The sequence below is a fragment of the Mustela nigripes genome, chromosome 11 (genome assembly GCF_022355385.1).
Source record: "Mustela nigripes isolate SB6536 chromosome 11, MUSNIG.SB6536, whole genome shotgun sequence".
NCBI lineage: Eukaryota > Metazoa > Chordata > Mammalia > Carnivora > Mustelidae > Mustela > Mustela nigripes.
In genome coordinates, this window is record NC_081567.1 from 14,732,228 (window position 1) to 14,760,035 (window position 27,808).

The 27,808-nt window shown below is 42.3% G+C and overlaps 1 protein-coding gene across 3 annotated transcripts in view; it reads right to left on the reverse strand.

Annotated features, from left to right (window-relative positions):
- Positions 1-24,841, reverse strand: part of TPST1 (tyrosylprotein sulfotransferase 1) — a 106,253-nt gene extending 81,412 nt beyond the window's left edge. For 2 of the 3 annotated variants that reach the window (XM_059414763.1, XM_059414764.1), the window contains exon 1: positions 24,676-24,841. The gene's annotated coding sequence lies outside the window, so the exon portion shown is untranslated. Of the gene's footprint in view, positions 1-11,798; positions 12,004-24,675 lie in introns of all 3 variants that reach the window. The other variant, XM_059414765.1, reaches the window with a different exon arrangement.
- Between the last annotated feature and the right edge of the window lie 2,967 nt (positions 24,842-27,808).

The window sequence follows — 27,808 nt, forward strand, 5'->3', positions numbered from 1 at the left end:
AGAGTGTTGACATTATACTTCCCTACTTAGATCTTTACAAATTTTATAAAGATTTCTAATCAAAAACAGTGATCAGTAAACAGAAGTAGGGGTATGGAGGTCAGTAGTCAGAAAGGCCATACCAAACACTCAGTGCACATAGTCCCAGGCCTGAGTACTCAAGAGCACATACATCACACCCTGCTTTTATAATCACAAAGTGGCCATGTGCTCAATACAAAGAAATGATGAGCAAATGCCCTAGGAAAAGATAAATTAAACAAAGTAACGATCTCTAAAATGTTTCTTTACAACGTTACCCATTAGCTCCTCTCTTCCACCTATTCAACCAATATAGGAAGTAGCAACAGCCAATGCTATTTTGCCTGCTGTCTAAACTCTGTTCCACAGTGGGTTTCTCTATTCCCTAAATTTTTTAGCAAAGGGAAACATAAGTATATCATGCCTTTAAACTTGTCAATTAATTTGTTTCCAGGGGTTAATTTAAATTACAGCTTTGCCATTCCACAGAAACTTCCATTAAACAAACCACTGTCCCAAGACTGATTCTCATGTCAGCTCAGAGCTGGGGGAACACCTTTTACTTGCCATACACTGGGGTCTGCAACTAGAACCACTGACAACAAATGGCAAATGACAAAAAGAATATAGTATACAAAGCTGATGATCTTTGGGAAGTCTACTGGAACCCATGTTCTTAAAGGAGCAGTGTTCTGGGGTTTTGTTTTCAAAAAACCCCATGGTCAAGAGGGAAAAGAGCCAGTCAAACACAAAGAATTGGACCTAATCCCTATGACATAAATAGACACAAGAGTACAAGTTAAACTCAAACAGAACATTTTCAATGATTCCAGTGAAATAAAATGATGTCTGGGAAATGCTTCAAAAATATCTGACAGCAGATTATGAGTAGGGAGGGGAGTTATACATGAAATCAGATGGCTATGAGTTAATAACTACTAAAGCTAAGTGATGGGTACCTGAGGATTCAATATCATTTTCTCTATTTTGGGATATGACTGAAATTTTTCATAATAAATGGTTAAAGTGAAGTAAAACAAAATATTTAGTTTAAGTTGCCAAATTCTAACCTTCTCGGATCTGTAAGTCAGAGTCATTGTAGGCTAACCATTCTTCCAGATTCTTCATTCATGTTTCTCATCTATGTATACTACCCTTGAGAGGGAACACACACAAAAGCAAATTTGCTCAAAGTACATACTTTCATTCAATAATTCAATTATATAATGTTTTTACTAATCTCCTAACTTTTAGAATTAAAAGGAGAAAAAAAGCAGGCATTGAATTAATGTAATAATAATACTAAAAAAAAAAAAAAAAAAAAAAAAAAAGCCTAGTGTATTAGACCTGGGCTCTAATCCGAAATCCATTTTTTTTAAGTTTATGAAACTAGTTAAATCATTAAGCATCAGTTTCTTCATCTGTTAAATGAAGATGATAATGATAATGAACTCTTTTTTGCACTTAAAGTAGAAATTATAAAAAGAAGACGGGAGAAAAAATGCAAAAACATTTAAAAAATCTGCAAGTTCTCTTTTTCACAATGCTGCTAAGAGAGTCAAGTGGATAATGTGTTTTAAAGGGTTTTTAAAGAATAGGAGCCTGAAACAAGATGAAGCCAAAAAGGTCGACACCAAGGCACACAATAATTAAAATGGCAAAAATTAAAAGATAATGAGAGAATCTTAAAAGCAAGAAGAAAAAAGCAGTTACATACGAGGGAAACCCCATAAAGCAATCAGTTGATTTTTTAGCAGGAACTTTGCTGGCCAGAAAAGAATAGCATGATATAGTCTAAATGCTGAAAGGAAAAACCTAAAACCAACACCCAAAGACACAGACAGACTGAAAATGAAGAAATAGAAAAAAAACGTTCCGTGCAAATGGAAATGGGGAAAAAAAAAAAAAAGCTGGGGTAGAAACACTTATATAAGACAAATTAAACTTTAAGACAAAAACTGTAGCAAGGAACAAAGAAGAGCATTACATAATGATGAAGGGATCAAAATCATTCCAACAAGAGTACATAGCAATTCTATGGGCGCCTGGGTGGCTCAGTGGGTTAAGCCGCTGCCTTCGGCTCAGGTCTGATCTCAGGGTCCTGGGATCGAGTCCCGCATCGGGCTCTCTGCTCAGCGGGGAGCCTGCTTCCCTCTCTCTCTCTCTCTGCCTGCCTCTCCATCTACTTGTGATTTCTCTCTGTCAAATAAATAAATAAAATCTTTAAAAAAAAAAAAAAAGAGTACATAGCAATTCTAAATATCTATGCATCCAACAATGAAGCACCTAAATAATAAAGCAAATATTAATAGACATAAAGGGAGAAACTAATAGGAATACAAGAATAGTAAGGGATTTTAACACATTTTCATCAATGGATAGGTCATACAGGCAGACAATAAGGAAACAGTAGCTTTGAATGATACATTAGACCAGAAGGTCTTAATAGAGAGATACAGAACATTCCATCCAAAGACAACAGAATACATACATTCTTTTCAAGTGCACCTGGAACATTCTCCAGGACAGATCACATTCGGCCACAAAACAAGTCTCAATAAGTTTTAAAAGACTAAAGCAATACCAAGCATCTTTTCCAACCACAATAGTATGAAACTACAAATCCACCACAAAAAAAGAACTAGAAAAACACACAACCACATGGAGGTTTAACAACATGCTACTTAACAACCAATAGGTCAATGAAAAAATCAGAGGAAATAAAAAAACACATGGAGACAAATAAAAACGGAAATACAATGGTCCAAAACTTTGGGATACAGCAAAAGCAGTTCTAAGAGGGAAATTTATAGCAATACATGCCTACCTCAAGAAAGAAGAAAAATCTCAAATAAACAATCAAAACTTACATCTAAAGAATTATGGGGGAAAAAAGAATAAAGCCCAAAGTTAATATAAGGAAGGAAATAACAAACAGCAAAATTAATTAAATCAAGACAAAAAACCCACAAAAGATCAATGAAACTAAGAGCTGAATCTTTGACAAGATAAGGAAAATTGATAAACCTTTAGCCAGACTCTTCAAGTTAATAAAGAAAAAAAACATATACATAAAATGAAAAATGAAAGAGGACAAATAACAACACTGCAGACATACAAAGGATTATAAGAAATTACTATGAAAAATGATATGCCAGCAAAACAACCTAGAAGAAATGGTAAGTTCCTAGAAACAATCTTCCAAAACTGAATGATGAAGTAGAAAATTTGGAAAGACCCATTATAGTAACAAAATTGAATCAGTAATCGAAAACTCCCACCACACCAAAGTCCAAGATCAAATGATTTCATAGGTGAGATCTACCAAATGCTTAATTAAATAAGACTTAATACCTATTACTCTCAAACTATTCCAAAAATAGAAGAGGAAGGAAAACTCCCAAATACATTCTAAAAGGCCAACATTACCCTGACCCAAAGCCAGACAAAGACACTACAAAAACAAAACAAAACAAAACAAAACAAAAAACTACAGAACAGTATCTCTAGTGAACATAGATACAAAAATCGCTAACAATGTATTGGCAAACTAAATTCAACAACATAGTAAAAAAAAATAATCCACCACAATCAAATGGGATGTAAAAGGGTTCAATTAAAAAATGTAGGATAAGGGGTGCCTGGGTGGCTCAGTGGGTTAAGGCGTCTGCCTTCGGCTTAGGTCATGATCCCAGGGTGCTGGGATTGAGTCCCGCATCGGGCTCTATGCTCAGCGGGGAGCCTGCTTCCCTCTCTCTCTCTGCCTGCCTCTCTGCCTACTTGTGATCTCTGTCAAATAAATAAAGTTTTTTTTTTTTTTTAAATGTAGGGTGCCTGGGTGGTTCAGTCAGTTAAGTGTCTGCCTTCAGCTCGGGTCATGATCCCAGGGTCCTAGAATCAAGTCCCACATCAGGCTCCCTGCTCAGTGGAAACCCTGCTTCTCCCTATCCCTCTGCCTGCCACTCCCCGTCCTGTGCTCTCTGTCAAATAAATAAAATCTTAAAAAACAGATTAAAAATGTGATATATCACATTAACAAAAGACAAAAACCATCATATCAATAGATTCAGAAAAAGCATTTGATGAAATAGAACATCCATTAATAATGAAAACGCTCAACAAAGTGGATCTAGAGGAACATATCACAACATAATAAAGACCGTATGTGAAAAACCTACAGCTAACATCATACTCAATGGTGAAAAACCGGGAGTTTTCTCCTAAGGTCAGGAATAAAACGAAGACTCCCACTCTCATCATTTTTATTCAACATAGTACTGGAAGTCCTAGCCATAGCAATCAGATGAGAAAAATAAAAGGAATTCAAACTGGTGAGAAAGACATAATACTGTCACTATTTGCAGACATTTCTATATATAGAAAACCCTAATAACTCCCTCAAAAAACTATGAGAACCAATAAAGGAATTCAGTAAAGGTGCAGAGTACAGATTTAATACACATAATCTGTTGCATTTCTATACACTAACAACAGTTAGTATTAAAAGAAAATAATCTCATTTACAATTGCACCCGAAAGAATAAATTACCTAGATGTAAATTTAACCAAGGAAGAGAAAGACCTATACTCTAAAACCTGTAAGACATTCATGAAAGAAATTGAAGACAACACAAACAAACATAAACACACAACTATCCTCATGGACTGGAAGAATTAATAGTGTTAAAGTTAGAATGTCCATACCACCTAAAGCAATCTACAGATTTAATGCAATCTTTATCAATATACTAATAGTATATTTCACTGAACTAGAACAATCTCAAAATTCATATGGAACCATAAAAGACCCCAAAATAAATAAAGCAGCCTTAAGGAAGAACAGAGCTGGAGGTATCACAAATCTCAGATTTCAAGATAAACTACAATGCTATACTAATCAAAACAGCATGGTCCTGGCACGAATAAAGACATATGGATCTGCATATAGATCTGAATGCAACAGGGTAGGGAGCCCAGAAATAAAACCGAGCTTAGTCAATTAATCTATGACAAAGAAGGCAAGAATATATAATGGGGAAAGACGGTGCCATCAATAAATGATTATGGGAAAACTGGATATAGCTACCTACAAAAGAATGAAATTTTCTTACTTTTCTCACTTTCTTACACTCTACACAAAAATAAACTCAAAATGGATTAAAGACCTAAACGTGAGACATGAAACCATAAAACGGCTAAAAGAAAACATAAATACCAATTTCACGGACATTAGTCTTAGCAACATATTTATGAATATGTCTCTGCAGGCAAGGGAAACAAAAGCAAAAATAAACTACTGGGACTACACCAAAATAAAAAGCTTTTTCACAGCAAAGGAAACCATCAGCAAAACAAAAAGGCAATGTACTGGGTGGAGGAAGATATTTGCAAATGATATATTCAATAAAGGGTTAATGCCCAAAATATAAAAAAGAACTTAAGCAATTCAACACCAAAAAGAACAAATAAAAAATGGGCAGAGGATATGAAGATATGAATATAATTAATTAAGAAGTAAATTAAATTAAAGGATATGAATTAAATTAATCATTTAATTCCACTACTAGGTATTTCGTCAAATGCTTTTTCTCAATCTATTCATATGATGGCTTTTGTCTTTTGTTAATGTGATACATCACATTTTTAATTCATTTTTTAACAAATTTTCCCAAAGAAGACATACAGATGGCCAACAAACCCATAAAAGATGCTCAACATCATTAATCATCATAGAAATGCAAATTAAAACCACAATGGGATATTACCTCACACCAGTAAGAATGGGTATTACCAAAAAGATAAGAAACAAGTGTTGAGTGAGGATGTGGGGAAAAGAGAACCCTCGTGCACTATTACTGTGAATGTAAATAGGTACAACCAATAGGCAACCACTGTGGAACACTATGGAGGTTCCTCAAAAAAATTAAAAACAGATTATCATTTAATCCAGTAATTCCACTACTAGGTATTTATCCAAAGAAAATGAAATCACCCCTATGTTCACTGTAACATTATTTCTAATAGACAAAATATGAAAGCAGTCTATCAATAGATGAATGGAAAAGATGCGATACACACATTAAGTATGTATATGTGTTTGTGTGTATGTGTGTATGATGAAATAGTAGTCAGAAAAAAAGAATGAAATCTTGCCATTTGCCACATGGATAGACCTAAAGGGCATTACTGTAAGTGAAATAAATCAGACAGAAGAAGACAAGTAACCGTGTAATTTCACTTATACAAGGAATGTAAAAAAAAAAAAAAATGAACAAACAAAAACAGACTCATAAATACAGAGAACAAACTGGTGGTTGCCAGAGTAGAGGGGGTTGGAGGAATGCGCCAAACAGGTGAAAGGAATTAAGAAGGTAGAAACTTACATTTATAAAATCGGTCACAGAGATAAAAAGTACAACATGCTGAATATAGTCACTAATACTGTAATAATGTTGCATGGTAATGGATGGTGGCTACATTTATCACTGTAGGCACTGAGTAATTCATAGAACTGTCAAATCACTATGTTGTGGGAAAAAAGCGAGAGAGAGAGAGAGAGAGAGAAAAGAAGAAAAAGACTCTTAATTAAGGAGAACAAACTGATAGTTCCAGAGGGGAGGCTGGTGGAGGCTGGTGGAGGCTGGTGGGGAGGATGGGTTAAATAGGTGACGCGGATCAGGGGAAAGTGCGCATCAGGAGAACTGGGTGATACAGGGAATGGCTGAGTCACTCTATCATACACCTGAAACTAACACAACACTGTATGTTAACTGAAACTGAAATTAAAATGTTTGAGTCCCTACGCTGTACACCTGAAACTAACACAACACTGTATGTCAACCATACTTCAACAATTTAAAAAAAAGACCACAGGCTGCGGCACCCTTTGCAGCACCCTTCCCGGCACTTCTCCCAGGCAGCCTGCCCGCCCTCAGGACCGCTCCTCCATCCACACCTCCACACTTGCCCTCTAGTCATGCTGCCACGGCCCACGTCCTACCCCTCTCTCTGTTTTAGACGTGTCTCCTCAAGTGTTCTTCTCCTGTTCTCCTTACCCCAGAATCCACTGTTCCGACTTCTGTAACGTAAAGCACTTGATAACAGACACATCGGTCTGCACACTCATGCACATGCACTGTACGGTTAGTTTACCCCACTAGATTATAAACTCCCTTAAAGCACAAACTAAAATACATTCATTATCATGCAGTGAGTGCATGAATATCAGATAAGATACAAAGCATGGAAAATACAGATGAATAATAAACACGTAGTAAAATTTTTTCAAATCTGTGAAATACCTACAGTGTCATGTGAAACAAAGCAAATGTTTAACAAATGTCAAAAATGAAGCAAGAACTACAAATAAACAAAAACAAAGTAATCTGGAAGTCATAAAAATTTTTACAATTTCAATCATTATCCCAATAGGATTTTTTAAACTGAATGTACATTTATAGCAGGTTAAAAAAAAAAAAGTTTTTCCAAGACTTTGGGAAAAAGGCCACACAAATATTAAAGTATTAACAAAACTTTTAACTGTTATGACACTAACAGTAAAGAAAAATATAGCCTCAACTATGTATACAAACATCACAAACTATGTACACAAGAAAACATCACAACTATGTACACAAATTTAATACGTTTCAAACACATCACAAAACAGTGACAATTGTTTAATTTAGGGTATTGGGTTCCCTCATCCACATTCCTACACTCATTCTGCTTCATCTACAGCTACCTGCTGCTTATGTTCTGACGCCTCCCAAACGTGCCTGCAACCAAGGCTTCTATCCCAAATCTCATTCAAAGGCAAAGGCACAACTCAACTCTTATGTTTTATGTTCCACTGGCAGGTCAAACTCAAGGAAGACCAAATGGAATGCATCTTTCCCAGTAAATCCCTCAACCTCAATTTCTTCTGCTGGTATGTGGGCATCCTCTCAGATGCCCACATTAAAAATCTGCGAGCCTTTTTGCAATTTCTCCCTTAACCTCTCCATGGGTAACCTGTGAAGTGCGGTCAATGCCTCTTGCTTCATGTCCCATGAATCTCTTCTCTTCCCGTTTCCTCCCCTGCTGGCATGACCTTCATCCTCACCCTCACACTTCCTCACAAGCATAACTCCATAGCCTAATAACTGGTACTGTCTGACCTTCAATCAGTTTATTCATTATCCTGTTTCAGAAGTGATTTGTAAAATGTAAATATACTTACGACACTCACCTGCTTAAAACCTTTCCAGATATCCTCAATATCAGCACAACATGTAAGGCCCTTCCTGATCTAGCCTTTAGCCTCATCTTTCATCACTCTTCAACACCCCCCTACACACACACACTCACCTAGTGTGGCCTGTACCACGTATAACTGACTCATTCTTCAAAATTCAGTTTCAATGAGAACTCTTCTAGGAAGCTTTCCTGACAGCTTTCTGTCTTATATGACATAAGGTGTCCTTCATAGCACCCTGGTACTTATCCATATCATCTTACTTCTTCTATGGATAATCTGCTTGTTTCTTCAGTGGACTGTGACGTTCTTGAAAATAGGGACTTCTGAGACATCAATGGTTTATTGTTTTTTTTTTAATTAACATTAATATAATGTGTTATTTGCCCCAGGGTACAGATCTGTGAATCATCAGGCTTACACACTTCACAGCACTCACCATAGCACATGCCCTACCCAGTGTCCATCCCCCACCACCCTATGCCTCCCCTCCCCAAAACCCCTGCAACCCTCAGTTTGTTTTGTGAGTTTAAGAGTCTCTTATGGTTTGTCTTAAGTCAATGGCTTCTTGACCACCAGTAAGTTAAAGTAACTAAATTCTGTGAGAGTTATTTAGTTATAAGTTCTTGGAAGGTACTGACAATACCATCTTTTCAGTCTCCCCTATAGCATATAACAAAATATTTGCATATTGAGCACTCAATAAATATGCACTGAGTGGCTCCACTAAAACTCTTTCTCAGTAAAACCTCTGCCACCTAACATTTTCCTATGAATAGAATACTGATCTTTCCCTTTCCAACATTAAAATAGTTTTTCACTATGTTCAGAAGGACTGACGTTTCAAAACTCACCTTTTTTTCTCCTCCAAGCATTGTTCTTCTAATCCATTCTGTTTGTTGATCGGTTTATTTCATCTACCTCTTATTACCTCACACTCATTGATGAATAAATCAAATCTTATTTCTTTTAATCCCTTAGACTCCGTGCAAAAATCAGAACATAAAGTAATATTTCTGTCTTAGAATCACTGAACATAAAGAGGAACCTGAAGCTCAAAAAGGGTAACTCGTAAAGTATCTATCAATACTTTGCAAACCATTGATCAAGTTGAAACCCAGGTCTGAATCTGAAACTGCAACTGCTATTCCAGGGTGCTACCTGTGCAATAGCTTTGTTTTCTTGGCAGGAACAAAAAGCCATGTATGCAACAAGTATGGTTCAAATTAACTGAATATAAGACCAGGTAATATTGCTACAAGGTTTTCATTAGCAAGCATGTTTTAAGAAATATACCAAGCTTCTGAATTATCCCGATTATCAACAACTCATCTAATGAGATGATAAAGAAAACTCGGAATGCATGTATGCATCCTATTTCTTTGCATTAATGAGCATCACATGCACATTTACACACTTTCTGCTAATCCCTGAAGGTATCATCTAGATGGGATTAAGAATGGAGAACTAGGGCTGGTCCTAAGAGATAAAAGATATATATGGAGGCTAGAAATTAGCATGGCAATTAGCCCAACCTTCCCTGTGGTTTTTATCATTTAGTTTGATTTTAGCACAGTCATTCTCACATGTAAATAAGTTCCACTTCTGTCATGAGATATTATGTCTATGACATCAAGTGCTGCAGTCAGTTAGGTGTCTCCCCTAGGCTCAGATCACAATCCCATGTTCCTGGCATGGAGCCCTGCTGCTCAGCGGGGAGCCTGCTTCTCTCTCTCCCTCTGTTTGTTTCTTTTCTTTTCTTTTTTTTTTTTTTCAAAGATTTTATTTATTTATTTGACAGACAGAGATCATAAGTAGGCAGAGAGGCAGGCAGAGAGAGAAAGGAAGGGAAGCAGGCTCCCTGATGAGCAAAGAACCTGATGTGGGGCTCAATCTCAGGACCCTGAGATCATGACCTGAGCTGAGGCAGAGGCTTTAACCCACTGAGCCACCCAGGCGCCCCAGCCCCCTGCTTGTTTTCTCTCTCTTTCTCTCTCTCTGTAAAATAAATAAATAAAACTTTTAAGGACCGAAAAAAAAAAAGGCTGAGCCTCAAACCTCTAATGAGAAACTATAACAATCTCAATTGGAAAAACTTATTTTTTTCCTTTATCATTTTGTATTCTTGTACATCTTCAAAGACTGTATGTGTGTGTACAGTCATATATTACCTAAATTTTTTTAATTTTCCAGAATAGATAATTTCCCTGGGTTCAATAATGAATGAATAAAATTTGATCCCAGTAACAATACCTAAAATGTAGAACATTCTTGCTACAAAACCTCACTCCTACACTCCAATTAAATGAACATTTATTGAACATATAAGTAACTATGATTCATCATCTGCCTTCAAAGAACTAACTTAGCAGGGGAAGAAAATAAAAAACTATATATATTACATGATATAATAATAAAAAGGTCACACAAAAGTTATGAAAAAAAAGACATAAAGGAATGTAAAGAAGGGATTACATGCATGGGCTCACAAAAAGGTAGAAGAAAAATGACATCAAAGAATAAATCTAGAAAATAAGCAGGACTCCCATTGTGGGAATGAGGGAAGAAAGAATATTTTGAGCAGAGAAAATAAGATAACAAGAAGCCTCAAAATGGAAGAAGACAGCACATATTCAGAGAATATTAATCAGCTTAGCCAGAATATAGGGGAATAATAGCAAACAAAACTGGAAAAACAGAACTGCTTAATCTCAGACTTGTCAATGACCTAAACAAATCTGCTAAAATGTAATACATAAACCCTATTACATCAATGCTTAAAAAAAAAAAAAAAAAGGCTGGAGAAAACACACCTAGCATGACAAAATAAGGACCTAAAATAAAAGCCTGATCCTCTATAATAGTAATGAGAACAATGGCAACAACAGTCAAAATCAACTCTTTCAAAAATCTAAAGATTTACCAAAGACTTGCAACAATCCAAGAAGCTTTTATTCAGGAAAAATAGCAGACTTCCAGTAAGCACAGAGAGCATTAGGACATTTTCATTTGCCCTCTCCCCCTCTCTTCAACTCCATGGAAGCTTTGGAAACCAACAACCTGAAAACATGGTAGATGTCAACAGCAGCACTCTAGTAGCTGCTTAACAAGGCAGAAGAGGTTAGGAGCTCCCCCTAGAACCACATCTAGCAGCTCATTGGAAAAGCTTCTTACTCAGGGCTTATATTCAGAAGACACCCCCCACCCTCCACAGTGGGAACCATCCTGCCCCCAGGGCTTTTGTTAAATCAGAGTCTTGGGATGCCTGGGTGTCTCAGTGAGTTAAGCCTCTGCCTTCGGCTCAGGTCATGTTCTCAGGGTCCTGGGATCAAGTCCTGAATCAGGCTCTCTGCTCAGCGGGAGTCTGCTTCCCCCCTCCACCTGCCTGCCTCTCTGCCTGCTTGTGATCTCTCTCTCTCTCCATCAAATAAATAAATAAAATCTTAAAAACAAAACAAAACAAAAAAAACACAACCCAGAGACACTTGCTTAATGTCACAGCTGTTGGCAGTGACAAACAGTTAAGGCAAACAATACGTACCATCAAAAATCTTAAAAGGAAGGGTGCCTGGGTGGCTCAGTTGGTTAAAGCCTCTGCCTTCGGCTCAGGTCGTGATCCCAGGGTCCTGGGATTGAGCCCCGCATCAGGCTCTCTGCTCAGCAGAGAGCCTGCTTCCTCCTCTCTCTTTCTCTCTGCCTGCTTCTCTGCCTACTTGAGGTCTCTGTCTGTCAAATAAATAAATAATCTGAAAGAAAGAAAGAAAGAAAGAAAGAAAGAAAGAAAGAAAGAAAGGGAAATTAGCAAGTCTTTAGAAAAAAAAAAAATCTTAAAAGGAAAAACTGAAGAATGAAAGGTACACAGAGGACTGAGAAAAGCTCCAAAGTATCTAGAAGGCAAGCACATGCCCAGGAAAGACCTGGCAAGGCCTTAATCTATCATCTTTAGCTTGATATTCTATATAAGGCAGAAGTAAAGGCTAAGGCACATTGTAAACTGCTGGTGCATGAAAGAAGCCACAACACACACACATACACACAGAAACAACCCCTCAGCAAAGGCTGGATGATTACAGGTTTAAGATAGTTAATGAAAACTGTCCAATCATTCACTGACCACTAAGCTCTAATCAAGCAGAGACTTCAGTGCTCACACAGAACAAAGAATACAGAATTTAAAGAATTTATCCCCAAAAGTAATAAAACAAATGACAACAAACAGTGAGAGAGAGAGAGAGATGTGATTTCCAGTGTAGCCACATTATATTATTAAAAATGTCCATTTTCAACAAACCACTATGACACACACCCAAAAACCAAGAAAGTATTGTCCATACACAGACGGGAAAAAAAAAAAGAAATCTGTAAAACTATCTCTGAGGAAGCTCAGACATTGGACTTCCTAGACAAAGACTTTAAATCAGATCATATAAATATGTTCAAGAAACTAAGATCACACCCAAAGAATCAAAGTAAATTATGAGAATAATTTCTCACCAAAGAGAGAAAATAAATAGGAATGAAAATTTATTTAAAGAAGAACCAAGAGCCACTTAGGTGGTATAGTCAGTTAAGCCTCTAACTCTTGATTTTGGCTCAGTCTTGATCTCAGGATGGTGAAATTGAGCCCCAAAGTCGGGCTCCATGCTTAAGGCTTTCTCTCCCTTGGTGGGGCTGGGTGGCTCAGTTGGTTAAGTGACTGACTCTTGATTTTGGGTCACATCATGACCTCAGGGTTGTGAGATCAAACCCTATATAGGACTCTGCACTCAGTAGAGTCTGCTTCTCTCTTCTCTCCCTCTCACTCTGCCCCTCCCCCAGCTCATGCTCTCTAAAATAAATACCTCTTCAAAAAAAAAAAAAAAAACTCTCACCCTCTGCCCCTTCCTCCTCTTCTTATCTCTAAAATAAATCTTTTTTAAAAAGTTAAAAAATACATAAGAACCAAACAAATCCTAGAGCTAAAAAGTATAATTGAAATGAAAAATTCACTAAAGAGGCTCAACACCAGACTTAAGATAGAAGAATCACAAAACTTCAAGATAGATCAATTTCCCTGTCTAAAGAACAGAAACAAAAAAGAATGAAGAGAAATGAACTTGTGGAATATCATCAAGCAGATTAAAATACATAAAACAGAAATTCTGGAAGGAGACAAAAGAAAAAAACAAATTTATATAAGTAAGTGGTTGAAATCTTAAGTTCAATGAAAAACATTAATCTAGACTTCCAAGGAACTACATAAACCTCACATAGGGTAAGTCAAATAGATGTGCACCTAGACACAATAAAATCAAGCTCAAAAGCCAAAGACAGAAGAATGTGAAGGCACCAGGAGAAAAAATTAATCACATAAAATCCTCAACAAGATTTAAAAACTGACTTCTCATCAAAAACCACAGAAGCCAGATACAGTGGGAGACAAAGTCTACACCTAGAAGAACTATCAATCAAGAATTCTATATCCAGCAAAACTATCCTTCAAAAATAAAGGAGAAATTGGGACGCCTGGGTGGCTCAGTTGGTTGGACGACTGCCTTCAGCTCAGGTCATGATCCTGGAGTCCCGGGATCGAGTCCCGCATCGGACTCCCAGCTCCATGGGGAGTCTGCTTCTCTCTCTGACCTCCTTCTCCTCGTTCATGCTCTCTCTCACTGTCTCTCTCTCAAGTAAATAAATAAAATCTTTAAAAAAAAAAATAAAGGAGAAATTAAGAAACTCCAATAAATAAAGCAGAGAATTTGTCACTTGGAGAGTTGTTGTACAAGAAACACAGGAAGCCCTTACTGCTAAAATGAAGGCATTAGTAAGTAAATGAAATCCACACGGAAAAATAAACAGCATCAAATAAAGATTGCTACACAAATACAAAAGACAAAAAATAAAAATATTTGAGGGGTCACCTGGGTGGCTTAGTGAGTGCTTCAGTCTGACCCCTGATCTCAGTGTTGTGAGTTCAAACCCTGTGCTGGACTCCACACTAGGCGTAGAGCCTACTTAAAAAGCAATATTTGTTTAGAACACTTTTCCTACCTGAATTAAAGACACCTGCATAAAGCAGTAATTACAAAACTGCAGTTGATGGGCTTTTAATGTAAAATGTGTAATCTGGATGAACTCAAAGGAGAAGAAATGAAAATAATTCTATTGAAGCAAAGTTCTGCATACAATGCCTCTGAATGACACAATGTACCAGATGGACTTAACAGACATATTCAGAACATTTTATCCTAAAACACATTCCTTTTTGTATACACGGAAAATTCTCCAGAATAGATCACATAACATAGGTCACAAAACAGGCCTCAACAAATACAAAAAGAATGAAAACATACCATGAACCTTTTCTGACCACAACGCTATGAAATTAGAAGCCAACCACAAGAAAAAGTCTGGCAAGACCACAAGTACATGCAGGATAAACAACGTGCTAATGAAACAATGAATGGGTAAACCAGGAAGAAGAAATTAAAAAAAAAAAAAAAAAAAAAACACGGAAACAAATGACAAAACACAACAGTCCAAAACCTTTGGGATGCAGCAAAAGCAGTGCTAAGAGGGAAGTATACATTAATACAGGTCTACCTCAAGAAGAAAAATCTCAAATAAACAACATAACCTTACACCTAAAGGAGCTAGAAAAAAAACAAATGAAGCCTAAAACCAGCAAAAGGAATGAAATAATAAAGATTAGAGCAGAAATAAGTGATGTAGAAACTAAACTCACAATAGAACAGATTGATGAAACCAGAAGCCCGTTGTTTAAGAAAAAAATCAATAAAATTGATAAACCCTTTGCCAGACGTATTGAAAAGACAACAGAACGGAACCAAATAAATAAAATCACGAATGAGAGAGATCATAACCAATACAACAGAAATCCAAACAACTGTATAAGAATATTATAAAAATTACACACTAATGAACTGTACAACTTGGAAGAAATGGATAAAATTCTAAAAAACATATAAACTACCAAAACTAAAACAGGAAGAAATAGAAATAGAAAACTTGAACAGACTGATAATCAGCAAAGAAATTAACATGATAAACACAAGGAATAAGTCAGAAATAGAGAAGAACATCATCAACATGAAAAAGGATGGGGTGCCTGGGTGGGTCAGTGGGTTAAGCCGCTGCCTTCGGCTCGGGTCATGGTCTCAGGGTCCTGGGATCGAGTCCCGCATCGGGCTCTCTGCTCGGCAGGGAGCCTGCTTCCTCCTCTCTCTCTGCCTGCCTCTCTGCCTACTTGTGATCTCTCTCTGACAAATAAATAAATGAAATCTTTAAAAAAAAAAAAGAAAGAAAGAAAGAAAAAGGACATCTAAGATAACTCACAGCTAACTTCACACTTAATGATTACCCTGTAAGATCAACAAGACTGGATGGATGTCTGCTCTCACTATTTCTATTCAATATTGTACAAGAGGTTCTAGCCAACGCAATTAGGCAAGAAAAATTAAAACGTATCCAGATTGGAAGGAAAAAGTGAGACTGTCTCTCATCAGAGATGATATATCAAGTATACATAAAATCCTTAATAACACATTAAAAAACCATCAGAACTGTTAAATGAGTTAGGGATGTTTGCAAGATATAAGACTAATATATAGGATTCAACTGTATTTCTATATTTAATAACAATCCCAAAATGGAATTAAGAAGATAATTCCACTTACAATAGCATCAAAAGAATAAAAGATTAAGAAACAAGTTTTACCAAAAGTAATGCAAGTCTTATACATGGAAAATGAGAAGACATTACTGAAAGCAATTTAAGAAGATCTAAATAAGGGCGCTTGGGTGGCTCAGTCTTTACACGTCTGTCTTCAGCTCAGGTCATGATCCCAGGGTCCTGGGATGGGGCCCCACATCAGGCTGCCTGCTCAGCAGGAAGCCTGCTTCTTCCTCTAGCACTCGGCCTGCTTGTGTTCCTGCTCTGTCTCTCTCTCTCTTAAATAAATAAATAAAATATTTTTAAAATAAATAAAAAAGATCTAAATAAATGGGGGCATCTGGGTGGCTCAGTCAGTCAAGCGACTGCCTTTGGCTCAGATGATGATCTCAGGGTGCTGGGATGGAGCCCCACATGGGGCTTCTTACTCAGCAGGAGTCTGCTTCCTCCTCTCCCTTTGCCTCTCCCTCCACTCATGTGCTCCAAACATGTGCTCGCTCACTCTCTCAAATAAAATCTTTCAAAAGAAGATCTAAACAAATGAAAAGACATTACATGTTCATGGACTGGAAGACTAATACTGTTAAGAAAGCAATATTCCTCAAATTGATCTATAGCTTCAATGCAATCCCTTCCAAAATCCCAACTGGAGAAAGGTGCCAAGATAATTCAGAGGAGGAAAGAATAGTTTTTTTTCAGGGGTGCCTGTGTGGCTTAATCGGTTAAGCACCTGCCTTCAGCTCAGGTCATGATTGTGGGGTCCTGGGACAGAACCGCATCAGACTCCTCGCTCAGCGGGTAGTCTCCTTCTCCCTCTTCCTTGGCTGCTCCCCCACTTGTACACATTCTCTCAGCCCAATAAATAAATAAAATCTTTTAAAAATTTAAAAAAAAAAGGTTTTTTCAACACATGGTGCTGAGATAACTGAATATCTAAAACAAAAACATAAAGATAGACCACTATCTCACACTACATACAAAATTCACAAGTAAGATCAAAAACCTAAATATAAGAGCTGAAACTCTAATGCTCTTGGAATAAAACATAAGATTAAGTCTTCATGACCCTGAATCAGGCAATGGTCTGTGGCAATAAATATGGAAGCAATAAATATGAAGCCTAAATGGTTCATAAAGGGGGTGCCTGACTGGCTCAGCTCGTGGAACATGTGACTTTTGGGGTTGTGAATTCAAGCCCCATGTCAAGCATGGAGCATACTGAAAACAACAACAAAAATGAAACCTAAAGCATAAGCAACAAAAGAAAAAAATTAATAAATTGAAGTTCACAAAAATTAAAAACCTTTGTGCTTGAAAGGACACCATCAAGAAAGTGAAATGACACTCACAGAATGGGACATTTGTATTTGCAAATTATATAGCTGATTAAGTATCCAGACTATATAAAGACATCTTACAACAATAACTTAATTTTAAAATAGAACAGAGATTTCTCTCTGGAACAGAGATTTCTCTCAATACATACACACAGCCAAAAAGCACATGAAAATATGCTCAACATTATTATCTACCAGCAAAATGCAATCAGAACCACAAAATATTACTTCATCCCATTAGGATAGCTTGAATCAAAGGGTCAGATAACAATAAGTGTTGGCGAGGATGCTAAGTAATTGCAGCCTTCATAAATTGCTGGCAGAAATATGAAATGGGGCAACCACTTTGGAAAACAATCTGGCAATTCCTCTAAATGTTAGATTTAGTGTTCTAGAATTACCATATGACCAGCAATCCACACAAAAACTTGAACTCAAATGTTCAAAGCAGCATTATTCATAATAGCCTAAAAAGTGGAAACAATCTAAACACCCATCAACTGATTAACGGATAAGTCAAAAGCATTATGTCTGGGCGCCTGGGTGGCACAGTTGGTTCAGTGTCTGCCTTTGGCTCAGTTCATGATCCTAGGGTCTTGGTATCAAAACCTGCCCCGGGTTCCCTGCTCCTCGGGAAGCCTGCTTCTCTTGCCTCTGCCTCTCTCTGTCTCTCTGACTCTTATGAATAAATAAATTTTTTAAAATCTTTTTTAAAAAGCATTATAAAATAGTATTAAAATAATACAATAATATAAAATAATATTATTATTAAAATATCATTCAGCAATACAAAAAACCAAAATGCTGGTACATTCATCAACATGGAAGAACACTGGAAACATTATGCTAAGTGAAAGAAACCAGTAACCAGTAACATGAAATGTCTAGAACAGGCAAATCTACGGGATGGAAAACAGATCACTAGTTGCCCAGAAATAAAATGGGACAGCTGGGAGTGACAGGTAAGAAGTGCGCAGTTTTTCTGTGGGGTAACGAAAATGTTCTAAAATTGATTGTAATGATGCATGCACAACTCTGTAAATACACTAAAAAATTTCATACCTAAGATGGACAAATAGATGGTATGTGACTTATTAACTCAATAAAGCTGTTACCAAAAAAAAAGGGAGGCTGGGACCTACACACTAAACCTCTTGGGTCGACTGCTTTCTATAACCAAAGATTTAAATAGGATCCCCAGTCTCCAAACAAAATATCAAATATGTCTAGGAAAAAATCAGAAGTCAATCATCATACCAAGAACCAAGAATAAAAAAGATAATTAACATATACTAATACCACACATGAATCAAATGTCAGAATTACCTGACAAGGATTTTAAAGCAGCCATCATGCTTTAATGAGCAATGATACACTACTGAAACAAACAACAAAATCAAGTTTATAAGAAATAACAGATACAGAAAAGAACCAAATGGAAATTATAGAACTGAAAAATAACCACAACAAAATGTCAATAGCTGGGCTCAATCACAGACTGAATACAAGAAAAAACAAGTGAAGTTGAAACTGGAAGTAGAACAACAGGAATTACCCAACCTAAGTGCTGCTGAAAAATTATTCTAAAAAGAAAAAAAAAAAGAGAAAATTTATCCTTAAAATGGCTGAAACATCCAAAATGGCAAAAGACATAAACTTCTAGTTCTGAAAGCTAACAGAGGGGTGCCCCGCTAGCTCACTCAGTACAGCATGGAACGTACTCTTGACCTCACAGTTGTGGGGTTCAAGCCCCACACTGGACATGGAGCCTACTTAAAAAAAAAAAAAAAAAAAATTAAAGTTAAGAACTCCAAATAGGATAAGCCCAAACAAATCCATGCCAAGACATATCATAATTAAACTTCTGAAAGCTAAAGACAAAGAAAAAGCCTTTAAAGCAGCCAGGAAGAAGGATGCCTGGTGGCTCAGTCAATGTCTGCCTTTGGCTCAGTTCATGAACCCAGGGTCCCCAACCAGATGAGTCCTGAGTCCCCCATCCATCTCCCGCATTCAACTCCAACTCCAGCTCAGCAGGGAGCCTGCTTCTCCCTCTGCCTGCCTCTCCCCCGTTTGTGCAAGCACACACACACACACACTCTCACTCTCTCTCTCTGAGACAAATAAAATATTTAAAAAATAAATGAAATAAAGCAGCCAGAGAGACAGGATACATCTCATATAGGGAAACACAAATTCCACTCATACAGGATACCTCACCTAAAATCATGGAGGTCTGAAAAAGGCAGCAGAACATTTTCAAATATTAAAAAGTAAGGAACTGGGTGCCTGGGTGCCTCAGTTGTTTAAGTGACTGCCTTCAGCTGAGGTCATGATCCCAGGGTCCTGGGATCGAGTCCCACATCGGGCTCCCTGCTCACTGGGGAGCCTGCTTCTCCCTCTCCCTGCCGCTCTGCCTACATGTGCTCTCTCTCCCCCTGTCAAATAAATAAAATCTTTAAAACATAAAAATAAAAAGGAACCATCAACCACAAATTCTATAAAGAAAAACCAACAAAAATATTAAGAAAACTAAAGAACACAAGAAGAAAACTCTATAGTTTTTATCTTAGTTCTAACTTATTACAAAGTATATGGTACTATTATATGAGCAATTATAGGTTCTTCTTATAACAGTAATTAAATATTTGGGAATTACAAACTTCCCCCTCAAAAACACCAATGAGATTCTTTTTTTTTTTTTTTTAAGATTTTATTTATTTATTTATTTGACAGAGAGAGGTGACAAGCAGGCAGAGAGGCAGGCAGAGAGAGAGGAGGAAGCAGGCTCCTTGCTGAGCAGAGAGCCCAATGCGGGGCTCGATCCCAGGACCCTGAGATCATGACCTGAGCCGAAGGCAGTGGCTTAACCCACTGAGCCACCCAGGCGCCCCAACCAATGAGATTCTTATATGTAGATGGCTTAATGCACATTCCCTACTTTCTTAATTCTCTTAAAAAGAAGTAGTTCTGCCAATGTTCAAGACCTTTTATCAATCTGACAGGTTTTGTTCTACTTGAAAATTCCAAAGCTTGTAAGTCTAAAATCAGAGCTATTTGTTTAAAAAAGATGGAAGATACATATGTCTCAACCATCCATAAAGTCGACTTTAAATAGCATCTACTGAAGACGAGGTCTGAATGAACTTCTATAATCATGCAACAGCTTAGCCATGTTAAAAGCCAAATCATAAGAGCAAATATTATTTATCTTAATCCAATCTAATTTATTACAAGTGTGTGTTTTTTTAAACAAGAGTGACTATCCAAGTATGACTAGTGACCTGTTAATCAGCCAAGAAACAGATGGTCATCTTGTAAACTGTGAATTCAAGATCTGTTCTACATTATTTACCAACTGATTCGTTCAACTAATTTTTATCAAGTTTTTAAAATATATTAAGTACTGTACAAGGCCGTGACAAAAAAATAAGGTATAATATTGTGACGCAAAAATTATCAGAGTAGAAACTAGGTCTTCACCCCTGGCTCCCCACCCAGAGCTCCTAAAACCCTTGGAATTTCTTGAAGGGTGAGAGGATCATCTTTTGTTATTCATAATAGGCCCCTTTCAACCCTATCTTGGAGAATGGAGACTGGATGCCAGAAGAACCAATCCCTGACCTCAGGATAGAGGGAAAGGGCTACGGATTGAGTTTATCACGGTCACCCAATGATTATGCCTACACAATGAAGCCTCCATAAAAACCCCAAGTGAAGGGATTCAGAGAGCTTCTGGGTTGGTGAACACATGGGGATGCCAGGAGGATGGTGCCCCCAGGGAAAGCAAGGAAGCTCAGGGAAGCTCCATGCCCCTTCCCACATACTCTGCCCTAGGCATCTCTTCCATTTGCTGTTCCAGAGTTATACCCTTTATAATAAGCAGGTAATGGTTAAGTAAAGAGCTTTCCAGAGTTCTGTGAGTCATTACAGCAAATTATTGACCTGAGGAGCGGGTTGTGGAAAGCCCCCAATTTACAGCCAGTTGGTCAAAAGTACAGGTCAGAACAGGGACTTGCAAGTGGCATAGCAGTGGGGTCTGGAGGAGGTGGGCGGGGCTGAATTCTTCATCTCTGGGGTCTGCACTTACTCCAGATAGGTGGTGTCATAATTGGGTTAAACTGTAGGACCCAAAAGGTGTCTGGACCGCTGGAGAACTGTAAGGGGAAAGCCCACATGTTTGCTCTCAGAAGGGTCATGAGCAGTGCAGAAGAAACAGCATACGTGGTCCCAGACCTCAAGGAATTCCTAGTCGTGACAAAAATTGGCCCTTGAGAAATAATTTAAACAGTATATACTTTAACAGGTACATGTACCAAATACCAGGAAAATAAGCAACTAACCATGCCAACAAGATAACACTTATCCTAATTTTTAAATGAGTTAAATACCATAACTCCTCAGGGTTCTATCAGTCCCTCCTCAAGCTCTCAGCCCAGTTCTCAGCCCTAGCTGCATTTAATTACCAACACAGAGGGAGCATGTTTTTAATTTTTTCTTTTTAAGATTTATTTGAGAGAGAGAAGGAGAGAGAGAACGAGTGGAGGGGAGAGGAGGCGACTCCCCAGGGGCCCAACATGGGGCTTGATCCCAGGACCCCAAGATCATGATGGGAGCTGATGACAGACACTTAACTGAGTCACCCAGGTGCCCAAGGAAACATTTTTTTAAATGACAAGATCTGGCACCACACCAAACCAACTGAATCAGTCTGTGTGGAAGCCTTCATCCCCTCATCCTTAACGTTTAAAGGCTCCCTAAGGTGGTTTTAAAGTAGGGCCTGGGTAAACGGAGGAAGGAGGAAGGAGGGAAGGAGGGAAGAAAGGGAGGGAGGGAGGGAGGAAGAGGTGGTGCTGGGCTTGGATATGACCATGTCTGCTCAGGAAAAACTTAACCCAGGCCTCAACCAATCTTCTGGTGGAGAAAAAGATTTCAGGTAGAAAAAACAGGAGCAATGACTGACTTACTGTAAGGAGAGAAGAAGATTCCACCGTTTCTAGGGTGAAGGCCTAAAATAGGACAAGGAGCGTTTGTATGTACTTGAGGGGGCTATGTGAGTAAAAGGAAGGGAAAGAAAAAGCAAACCAAGTCTGGAGCACTCAGTATCCAAGTCTGGTCGTCCAAAAGATACATGAAAATAGAGAACACCTGAAACTCAAGAAAAATGGGGACCGAATACACATCTTAGAAAACCCTAAATATACAGGTACTATTTGAAGCCCTGAGAGGAAGTATCATCACACCATCTCTCTGTTAGAGAACAGAAAAAACAAAAACTGCAACTCTAAAGAAGACCCCATTAATCAGAGAAAATTAAAGAGGGAAGCATCAAGAGAAGCTTTTTGGGGACGCCTGGGTGGCTCAGTGGGTTAAGCGGCTGCCTTCGGCTCAGGTCATGATCCCAGGGTCCTGAGATCGAGCCCCGCATCGGGCTCCTTGCTCAGCGGGGAGGCTGCTTCTCCCTCTGCCTCTGCCGGCCATTCTGTCTGCCTGTGCTCGCTCTCTCCCCCTCTCTCCCTCTGATAAATAAATAAAATCTTAAAAAAAAAAAAAGAGAGAGAGAAGCTTTTTGTTTTTGTTTTGGAAGATGTAAACCTGACCATGTGCACAGAGGAGAGAAAATGAGAACAGAGAGATCCAAGACGTCAGCCGCGGCGAGGACACTCCTGCTTCCGATAAAGGGAAAGGGGATGAGAAATGGGCGCAGGCACACGGGAAAATGGCAGACCCTTCCTCGTTCCGGGCTAAAGACCACCTGCTTCTTCCGTGAATTTTCTGCTCATCGTGAAGAAAGCAATGAGGAAGCGTCAGGAGTAGGACAAAGAGAGGAGAGTGACAAAGTCTGTAGAAAGCCATCCAGGTTGGAGAGCCTAAGACCGGCGCAGGCCGCGAACCAAAGCCTCCCGCCAGTCTGAGGAAAGGCAGCATCCGGGCGCGCGCACAGCACCGGCGGGGACACGACCTTCGGTCAGCTCTGGAGACCCCAGGAGAAAGAGCCGCTGTGGAGTCCCCGCGGCTTGTGGACCACTAAAGCCAACGTGGCAAGCGCGGGCTCACGCCGGTATCACCGCTTTCATCACTGTGAAAAGTAACATTTATTTCACTTAAAAAAAAAAAATGCAGCCACTTGCTCTGCTCGCCAGAACGTGTGGGGAGAGGCGGGGGAAGGGCTCTCCCGCTCACAGAACTCGCTGGAACTCTCGGTCCCCAGCGTTCGTGATCCCGCCAGAGCCGATTCCGACCCCTCCACACGGGTCCCGCAGGCTCCTCCAGGAGGAAAACTCCCGGCGCCGGCCCCGCGCAGAGGCGAACGAGGGGCGCGCGTCACGGGAGAGAACGCGGCGGGGGGGGGGGCGGTGATCACACCGCGACGCTCCCTAGGGATCTTCTACAAAGCCCAGGAGCATAAAACAATATCTGACCAGAAAAAGAAAAAAAAAAAAAGCTAAACTCAGGGTTTTCTGTGAACGAATTCAAAGAGTAAAAACTGGCCGCGTAATCCGTCTGCCCCACTCGGGAGCGCGACAGCGTGTCCGGCCGGCTCCCCGCGCTCTCCCGACGGCGGGTCGGACCCCTCCGGGACCCGCCCTCTCGCGGCCCCATCCGGAGCGCGGGGACCGGGGAGGAGGGGCCGGCGACCCCGCACAGGCACCCCGCGCCGCGCGCCTACTGTGTGCCAGGCCCCGCGCCGGCCGCCTCGCGGCGGTCCGCGCGCCTCCGGGAAAGACCGCAGATCGGGCCCCGGAGCGCGTCGGGGCGGCCGAAGGTTGCGCGTAAAGGAAAAGAAGCGCCTGCCGACCGCGAGCGGGGAAGAGGCGCGCTGGGTCAGGAAGGCAGCGGGGAGCCAGAGGGCAAAACCCCGGGACATGGGGGCGGGGGCGACGAAAGCTGCGGAGGATGCGGCTCCGAGGGCGGGGATGCGGGCGCCTCTGCGGAGAAGCCCAGGTGCGGCGCGGGCAGCCGTCCGGTGCGATCCCCACGGGATGGGCCGGGAGGGCGGGGGTCCCGGTCCCGGACGGCGCCCCGAAGGGCTGCAGACCGAAGGGCTGGAGACCCTTGCCGGCGCCGCGGAAGGGGAGCGCACGGAGCGGGGAGCGGAAGGGGGGGAGGGCGGGGATGAGCGGGGAGGGGGCTCGCCCGCGGCCGCCAGGCGGAGGCCGGGAAACGCAGGCGCGCGGGAAGGGGAGCGGCCGCGGGCGCACAGCCGGCCGGGGCGAGGGGCGCCGCGCTCGGGGGCGGGGCGGCACGGCCGCCCCGGGGCGAACTAGGGGACGCGCGCGCAGGAGGGCACGCGGGGCCGAGGGATGCCCGGACGGAGTCGGCCGGGCCCGGAGCCAGGTGGGCGGCGGGGCCGGGGCCGGGACCGGGGCGGCGCTCCCAGCCGGGCCACGGCCAGCGCGGAGCCCCCTTACCTGAGACCAGTGAGGAGCCGCCGCGCCGCCTCCGCAGCATCCTGCGCTCAGCCGCTGCTCCCAGTGCCCTGGGCGGGGGCCATCCCGCCCGCCCCGGGAGTCCGCCCTCACCGCCAGGCGCCAGCGGCAGCCAGCCCGGCCCGGCCCCGCGGAGCAGCGCCGACGCGACCCGCGCCCGCGGCCGCCTCAGCAGCGACTCCCGCCGTCGCCGCCTCAGCGCCGGCCGCCAGCCTCGCGGGCGGGCCCGGGGTCACACGGACGCAGCGATTGGTTGCAGCCTGCCCGGCCCGGCCGATGTGTCGGCTCCTCTGATTGGTGGTTCTCGCTAGGGGCCGCCCGCGGGAGGTGGCAGTCGGCCCGGCGCCGGGTCCGGCGCGCGCTAAGGGGCGGGAGGGGCCTGACGTCGCGGCCGGAGGGCGTGCCTGCGTCCCTGCGCGTGCGTGCTCCCCGCGAGGCCCGCGAGCCGCCGCCTCCCCGGAGTGCGCGTTGCCTTAGCGATGGCGCGTCTGCCCTCGCTGACCCGGAGCGGGGTTGGGGGCGCGGTCCACGGCGCCCCATCCCGGCGCCCGCAGCGCTCATCCGGGAAAGCCGGGCGCGCTCCGGGAAAAGGAGCTCCTCCGGGGAGCGTGGCTTCGAGGACCACCTCTCCGGCCGCGGCCGGCGGAAGCTCGCTCTCCGGAGGGAGCTCGGAGCCCGCAGCAGTCGCGCCGCGCTGCGTCCCGCACGGACAGGGCGAGCGACCGCCGACCCCGCCGCAGGGCCGGGGGCCGATGCCTGAAGGAAGAAGTGACGCGGGGATGCGAGAAAAGGGGGGGGACGCTGGGAGGGACGGCGGAGAGCGCCCGCAGCCGCCCCTCCCACCCGCGTGGCCTCGGCCGGCCTGTCGCGGCGGCCTGTGAGGGGCCGTGAGGGACGCGCCGTCGCCGGAGTCGCGCTGAGGCAGCAGGGCCGCGTCCGGCCCCGGGGACACCTCGGACGCGTTCGTCGGCGGGACCTTCGGCTCCTGTCGGGGGCAGCGGGTTCGTTTCAGCGGCGTCTCGCGTCAACCTTCCGCGGGCGGAGGCCGGAGGTCGCGGCCGCGGCCGAGCAGCCACGTGTCCGCAAGTGGAAGGTCGGCGGTGGCGATCCGGAGTGTTTCCCTTGAAGATTCTGCTTATTTCTCTGACAGACAGACCCCGAGCAGGCAGAGGGGGGAAGCAGGCTCCCCGCGGAGCAGAGAGCCCGACGCGGGGCTCGATCCCGGGCCTGCGATCACGACCGGGACTGCGATCACGACCGGAGCCGAGGGCCGAGGCCCGACCCGCTGAGCCACCAGGCGCCCCGCCAGCCCTGATTATTCTAAAGCAAACGATGTGCCCTTGTGGCTTTTGCCTTTGAAAGCCTGGGCTTCTGCGCCCTTGAAATCCTGAGCGCACTTGCCCCGTCAGCGGGCGCCGCGGGTCCCTCAGGTAAGAGCCTCGGTGGCGTCAGCTCCTCCCCTTGGACAGAGCCCAGATAGCAAACGCTGGGGCTCCGGAATCGAACCCCTGAAGTCCAGGAGGCACGTTTCCTGTCAGCCACACCGGGTTGTGTCGTCCCCTGCAGAATGAGACCCGCCGCGTCCCAGTGAGCTCCGCCCAGGGACTTCCCCGCGGTAGCCAGTGACGCGGGAACAACGTCGGTGTCCATCAACGGTTTAACACAACTCGGGGTATCCGTACATGAAATCTTGGTCATCCGTGAAAAGGAAAGAAGCCCTGACACACGCTGCAGTGTGGACTGTCATACTGAAAATACTACACTGAGTAAAAGAAAATAGTCACAGAAGACCCTATACTACGTACGCCCATTTATACAAAATGTTTGAAATAAGCAAATCCATAGAGACAGCAAGTAGACTAGTAAATGCTTTGGGCTGAGGGGATCGCGGAAAATGGGAAGTGCCTGCTAATGCGTACGGGGTTTCCTTTGGGGTGATTGATGAAAATGTCCTAAAATTGATTGTGTGATGGTTACACAATTTTATGCATATATTAAAAACCATTGGATTGTGTACTTTAAATAAGGGAATTGTATGGCATATGACTTATATCTCAATAAAGCTGTTACTGTTTTTTTAAGATTTTACTTTTAAGTAATCTGTACACCAGCGTGGGCTCGAACTCCTGACCCCAAGATCCAGAGTCACATGCTCTATCAAATGAGCCAGCCAGGTGCCCCAAAATATTTTTATCTTTTCAAAAAAAAAGAGACAACAAACCTCTGAAAGCCCCTGGCTCTGGTGCATCTCTAAGAACAAGAGATCAGTATATCTAACTTTGTTTTTTCTTTATTCAGTTAGCAAAATCTTGTAAGCAATATGATCTGAGAAAATTTAAACAAATACCAGCATGATAAATTTCTTTGGAACGTCTAAATCAAATGAAGAAGATGGTCTGATTTGTCCCAAGCTGCTTTGGGGCAGAAGAAATGGACCACTGGGATCACAAAGCTCATCAAAAGGAAATGAGCAAGATCAGCAGGCCTAGAGCAAGAGAAAGAGAAGGAAGGAGATAGCTCTACAAAGTGATTATAGAAAGACCCAAGGGCTGCCCCCAAAGTCCTTTAACTGGCCTTTTAATGTTGAGGGCTATCTCCCATTCCACTTCCTGCGTTCCAGACTCTTCAGGAAAAATGCTCACCGTGACCTGAAACCACTGCCTGTCGCCAGCCCCTCTCCTCTGCAAAACAGAATTGCAACTGACATGTTCTTACTGCCCCCAAAATACTTCATCCAACTACAAGACCTGAAAACAACAACTGAGTACCCAGGTGAGGGGCTGGAGCTGTGTCTCACCTAGTAAACCATGAGAGCAAGTCCCAGATGGGGGGATCCAGGAAGAAGAGAGGACACAAATCAATTCGGTGGAGTCTGGCAGGGAGGTGGGCCCCCTGCCTGTCATCCCCCTGGCAGGATGTCTCCCAAAGCAGGACAGCTTTAGGTGGCCCAGGGGCCACACTATAAAAGGCAGCCAGAAACAAGGAGCTGCTTGAAGCGAAGCAAAGCTCAGAGTCATTTGGGAAGAGTTTTTTCTGGTTTCTAAATCTACCCCCAACCCATACAGTGTATGTTAAGAAAAAAACACTCCAAAATACACTCTTAAGTGAAAAGAAC